Raw genomic sequence first — 6,727 nt, forward strand, 5'->3', positions numbered from 1 at the left:
TTGTGGGGGCCACGTCTGTCACTGGCTAAAGCAGGGCTCCTGAGTTTGACCTCTGGCACCAGGAGCAGCCACGAAAGATGCAGAGCTAAGGGGAGTGGGGCATGGTAGGTGTTGCCAGCCCAATGGGCCACCCAGTGAAGAGCGAGGAGTTTTGCTGTGGCCGGGTTGCTTGCTCCGAATGCGGTTGAGACTGCAACCTTTGTGCAGGTGGAACAAAGGCCAGATTTTTGACAAGATACCTTCAGTGGGCCCCCACACTCAGAGGGTCACCCTCCCCACTGCATTGTCCTCCTCTTCCGCATCATGGCTACCCCTTGCTTGCTTGAAAGGCAGATAGCTAGGAGGCTGGGGCATCTCCTGCAACTCCTTCCTTCCCATAAGAACATCAGAAGTGCCCTGATGCTGGATCAAACCAAGGGTCCATCCAGTCCAGCACTCTGTTCACACAGTGGCCAACCAGCCATCAGCCAGGGACCAACAAAGCAGGACATGGTGCAACAGCACCCTCCCACCCATGTTCCCCAGCAACTGGTGCACACAGGCGAAGAGCTTTATCACACCAGCATTATACTGTGCAATCACTGACAATTGCGTGCAAAGCACTCCGACGTTTTCCAGTTTATAATCTGCTTTTATTGTGAAGTACTCCCATGCATCCTGCTTTAATTGTGCTATAAAGGCAAAAGACTCGCCGTATTTAGATACTAGTTTTCGAGCGTATCATCTGAGCGGCCACTGGGGCGCAGGAGCAGGATTTGAAGAAAAATTAAACGAATGCTTACATCTGCGAAAGCATTAAAGATAAAGACATCAAAATAGGCACAGTAATAGGTATTAAGGAGAGCTTTAAGCAAACCAAATTTGAATCGGATTGGGTCATCCATTGATTTTTTAATGATTTTTTTACATTTCCCCCCTTAAACCCACTTCCTGGTATGCAAAGGATCTTGCCGCCCGGTAGCAACAGCAACACCGACAGCTTAGGACTGTAGGGGATAATTCGAGGGAAACAGTGACGTGGGATGAAGCTCTTACTGCCTCGAATACTGGAGGTAGCACCACTATCAGGGCTAGTAGCCATGGATAGCCTTCGCCTCCAGGAATTTATCCAACCCCCTTTTGAAGCCATCCAAATTGGTGGCTATCACCACCATTGTATGGACGAGAGCGAAAGGTAAGTAAACAAGTATGTGGCAACGGTGAAAAGAAAGAACAACTCCAAGGGACTCTTGGAATTGGGCCCGTGGTGGGGTGTGGGCCCTCAACAGGTGCGCCACCACACCTACCCTCGGTGCCGAATCTGAATAGAGGCAACGCCACGAAACGTACGTTCCCTCGAAACCCCTGTCTGGTAGCTAATTTTTGGATCGCAGCCCTGTTTACATTGGCCTGAACGCCGCCGTGCCCTCCTAGCTCAGAGGGAGGGCAAATCCGAAGCATTGCGGAGGGGCAGAGGAACAGGAATGGATACTCCAGCATGGTGAGCCCAATGTGTTTGGTGGAAGAGGGCTGGCAAGAGTCTGTGAGCCCCCTCGGCTGTCAACTGAGCTTCCAGAGAGCTTTCACCTCTCCCCACGCACCCTGTAGGTGTGTGTGTGTACCAGGCTCTTTCTACAACCCCACTCTGCAATTAGCTTTTACCAGGGGGTGGGAAAAGCCTGCCGCCACATTCCATCACCTGCAGTGCTATTCACCCTCTGGGACTGATAACTGGGGAGGCTGATGGGACCCACTTGCGGGACAAAGACTATCCAGGCAGGGACTGTCAGTTGTAGCTCCCCCTCTTCTTTAAAACTGCTTGCTCTCCCATCAAGAGTTTCATATATATATTTAAAGCAGCTGTGAAGACCAAGAAATGCTAAATCAGCCTCCAGGGTTTTTTGACTACAACCCTCGTAATTTATTATTTATTTATTGCATTTCTATACCGCTCAATAGCTGAAGCTCCCTGGGCGGTTCACAACAATTAAAACCATTCAGAGTATAAAACAAACAGTTTAAAAACGTGATATAAAACACAATATAAAGGCACAACCAGGATAAAAACAGAAGCAATGCAAAATTACAAATTTAAAACACCAAGTTAAAATTTATTTATAGGCTGTTAAAATGCTGGGAGAATAAAAAGGTCTTCACCTGGCGTCTAAAAGCATATAATGTAGGTGCCAAGTGAACCTCCTTAGGGAGCTCATTCCACAGCCGGGGTGCCACAGCAGAGAAGGCCCTGCTCCTGGTAGCCACCTGCCTCACTTCCTTTGGCAGGGGCTCACGGAGGTAATCCCCAGCTTGTATGACATTACTTTTCTTCTGCCTAAATATGCACAGGATTACACCTGTAATGTTTTCGAAACTGCACAGAGAGCTTTGGCTATTGGGCGGTATAGGGATGTCATAACTTAATAAAACTAAGAAACAAAAAGGTACCCTTCGCCATGAGAAGAAAGGGCTGCCATTAAATATGTTTGTTTCCATTCTCTGTGGACAAAAAGTGACTCAAAAAAAGCATGCCGGAATTCCTTTGTCCTCTCCAGCCTCACTGATGAAAACGGGCACTCAGAGTTCTCGGGTCAGGTGTTCCAGAGGTGGGTGGGTCCAAAATAGAAAAACATACCAGCATCTTTTAGCTTAAAGCTCTTACTGCTACTTACTAAGGCTTAGGAGAGGCATTTCAGCCCTTTAGAATGGAGGAAAAACTGCACAGGAGCCAGGAGACCTCCAATCAGCAATGGTTGAGGGGAGGGGGGGGGAAATGACTAGGGGCATTTGAAGGGTGAGAGGCTGGATTGATACCCCACGATGTGACCCCTGGGTCCAGTCCTGATTCCAGGTTTTTGAGGGTGCTCGAGTGGGAGCTTCTCTGCATGAGCGATTACATGCTTATGATTGGCCACACCCAAAAGCTTGTGGGTCCTTTACATGATGCTGTCAACCTCCAGGACATCTCCCGTGCCTTCCCCCGGTAATCTCACTTTTAAAAAGATCAGAGAGAATGCACTTTTAAAAATTATCGCAGGATATCACGGGCCACTAGATGGCACCATTTCACTTAACTTCATGGAGCATCGCCAAGGGGGGGAAGTTTTCAATTACAAATCATGCGGTCGCCATCTAAAGGAGCCACAGTTAGTGTGGGAAGACCCCAGAAGAAGAAGAAATGGTGACCGTGCATCCCCCCTCCTTAATGTGGAGACGTTACAAAACACCCTCAATAGGCCCCCTTCTGTCACTTCTCACCATTACTCTCAACAGGTGGTCTTGCTCCTCCTTGTCTTTCTCATCATGGCTACCACTTGCTTGCTCCAGTTGGCCAGGGGCATCTGTTCTTCCTCTTTTTTGCCAGCATCGTTGCCTGGGCCAGAGCAAGAGGCTGGTGAACAAGCAGGATGCAAGGATGAAGAGGAGCAGCAAGTCCTGATAACAATTCTCAGTGGGCCCCTCTGCTGGGGTATGGGACCTCAACAAATGCCCAACCAGGCCAACCCTGCCTGGTTTGGAGGTTCTGAATCCCTGAACTAAAGCCTTTATTGATTTATCCACTACCTGGGGCAGCACCTGGATGGCTGCTTTGAAAATGGAGGCAGGGATGAAGGGCCAAGGTCCCAAACTCTCCCCCCCCCACCACCACCAAGTTGCCAGCCCACAAGTCCTGAGTCCACAGAGATGGCATTTATTCTACAGCCCTCTTTTGCCCCTTGACTGGTCGGATTTAGCCCAAGGGCCGTTGGCTGCCGCCTTCCATTGAACAACCTGTTTCATGCCTGCAGCCTGAATTTTTATGAACCGCCCAGAGAGCTTCGGCTATTGGGCGGTATAAAAATGAAATAAATAAATAAATAAAAATAAATTAACTCCAATTTGCAATGCGAAGATGAAAACACACCCACCCCACGTGCACCCCACCACCCTGCCTCTGCAAGCTGTTTCCAATCCCCCACTTAGTGCAACGGTAGCCTTTCCCCCTTGGCAGGGAGTTTCTGGGATTTGGGTGGGTGGGTGGAGAGAGCAGAGGCAGGATTGGAACCCCTCCCCTCCCCGGGGGCAATCTTACACCTGTTTGTGGTTATTTGGGCGAAACACGAAAGGAAGACCTGGGGGGAAACTGTTGCGACACTGGGGCGTTGGTTTGAGGAACGCTCCGCCACAGGCCTGCCTGTACAGGAATCTGCTGGCGAGGACAACAGCGAACGCTGAGAAATGGTTGCTTAGAAGGCGACCGGGGGGGGGGGGGGAGGGGGGAGAGAGAGAGAGAGAGGAAGACAAACTTCTCCCCCTGCCCTGGCTCAGGGGAACACACCTGTGCAGGTTATGAGATGAGGAAGAATCTGAACTCATGACCTCTCCTTTTGAAAAGGCAGGTGCGGATTCGGTTCTAAGGGGGAATCTTGGCACCCGGCCCTCCCTGTCTGGTACACCAGGACACACCAAGCCAGGAACAATCGTTCACCTGTTGCAGCGTGTGTGGCTCGTATGTTTGGGTTTACCCATCTTTCAGCCCCCCCAAAACACCACCCAGTAATCCCAGCAAACGATCATCAGTGAACTATCCCAGTCTGCATTTGGCCAAAATTTGCAGCAACGCAGCAACGCTTTTAATGTTAAATGAGCCCCCTCTCCTTGAGTTCCACTTCTTCAACATAAGCCAGTTAGAGTATTAGACAGGGGCTCAGGTGATCCGGGTTTCAGTCCCCACTCGGCCATGGGCACCCATTGGGTGAGTTTGGGCCAGTCACTGACTTTCAGCCTAACCTACCTCATAGGATTGTTGTGAGGATAAAGTGGCAAGGAGGAGGATTTTGTAAGTTGCCTTGGGCTCCTTGTAAGCAGAAAATTATTGCAAGGGATCATTATTATAATGGAATAATAATAATAATATCTTGACCAGTCAAACATCACTGTAAGTTAGGGATCAGCAATAGGGAGAAACCTGGGTCAGAGCTGCCCCTCCCCACCCGAAAAACAAGGCCTGCACCACACCCAATTCTAGCCCAGCATCACAAAGTGTAGGGAAATAGACACCTGATGGCCAGTCTTGCGGGAAAGGAAAGGGTTAAGGCTCTTGGCTCACACACACACACACACATCCAGAGTGCCCCTCCAGGAAAACTACTTGCTGACCAGAGCTGTAAACTCATAGAATCATAGAATAGCAGAGCTGGAAGGGGCCTACAAGGCCATCGAGTCCAACCCCCTGCTCAATGCAGGAATCCACCCTAAAGCATCCCCGACAGATGGTTGTCTAGCTGCCTCTTGAATGACTCCAGTGTGGGAGAGCCCACCACCTCCCTAGGGAACTGATTCCATTGTCGTACTGCTCTAACAGTCAGGAAGTTTTTCCTGAGGTCCAGCTGGAATCTGGCTTCCTTTAACTTGAGCCCGTTATTCCGTGTCCTGCACTCTGGGAGGATCGAGAAGGATTAGAACCTGTGAATGGATTGGATTGGATTAGAACCTTGGATTAGAACCTGTGTCCTTTAGACAGTAGCTAGTCTTAGCACGTTAATTTAGCCAGACCGGGGTGGTTGGGTGGGATTTAGCTTTCTGAGCTCCTGTAATGCAGGATAGACACTGCTCTCTGGTGGATGGATGTGGGGTTTTCCAATGAGTTGCATAGATTTTTTAAAAAATGGACAGGTGGTTTAAGGCACGGGTGAGCAAGGTGTGCTCTACAGGCTGCCTGTGGCCCTTCTGTCTATTTTTGCAACCCTGGCTATGCCGCCTTCCAGCCACCCCCAAAAGCACGCTGCCAGCAAAAATCGCAGTGGTCAAGTTTCACCCCAGTTCAAGTCATGCAGTGTGTTACTGGAAGTCTTCAAACTGACCATCGAAAGAGCAGCGGGTTGATAAAATGCGGGAGACTATTAGCTCCATCAGCCAAGTGTTCCGTTGCACGCTGGTTGCTGGACACACTCACGGATTTTCGCAGGTTCCTCTCACAATGTTGTGCACCTCCGCCCCCCCCCCTTAGCCTTTTTCCACGTGACAAAAAAACCCCACCCCAGTAAGTCCAACTCATTTTTAAAGACGGAAGTTGCCGCTCTCTCCTGCTGTGTGCAGGAGAAGCAGCGGGATCAAAACGGCCCACTTGCTTAAAACGTTGCTTACTTCCTTTTTTAAAAGAAGAAGTAATGAGGGACATTATTGGAGGAGGAGGAAGAGACTAACTCTCACCTGCTCCTCTGTTCTCTGCCCTCCCATTATGGTCTTATGCATCACATGGAGATTGCGAGCGATGCAGTTGCAGCAGAGGGGTGTGTGTGTGTGTGTGTGTGTGTTAGGATTCCTGTCCTCTGCATGCAAGCGCCATATTTAACAGGCTTGGCCAACTTTCCCCAACCTGGTGCCCTCTGGATGTGTTTGACTGCAGCTCCCATAATCCCAAACCTACATGGCTATGGAATTAGAAAGGGCATTGCAGTCCAACAGACCTGGGAGGGTGCCCAGTTGCAGAAGGCTGGTCTAGGAGATTTCTGCTCTGAGGCGACAATCAACACCAACAATTCCAAATGATTCAAATTTCAGAGTGAAATGACAGACCCCAAAGTCCTCTTCTGAAAGCTCGAACATAGGAACCCTGGAGTTCGGGGGCAGAGTTTTAAGGAAAGGTTTTAAACACTACCAGTAGCAAGGGAAGAGATGAGGAGTACAGCATGGTCAGGGCATGCAGCAAGCCACTGGTTTGGTGACGCTTCCTCCCTGCCTGGCCTGCAGCAGTGTGATAAAGGGGTTA

Source organism: Elgaria multicarinata, chromosome 13, assembly GCF_023053635.1.
Source record: "Elgaria multicarinata webbii isolate HBS135686 ecotype San Diego chromosome 13, rElgMul1.1.pri, whole genome shotgun sequence".
Lineage (NCBI taxonomy): Eukaryota > Metazoa > Chordata > Lepidosauria > Squamata > Anguidae > Elgaria > Elgaria multicarinata.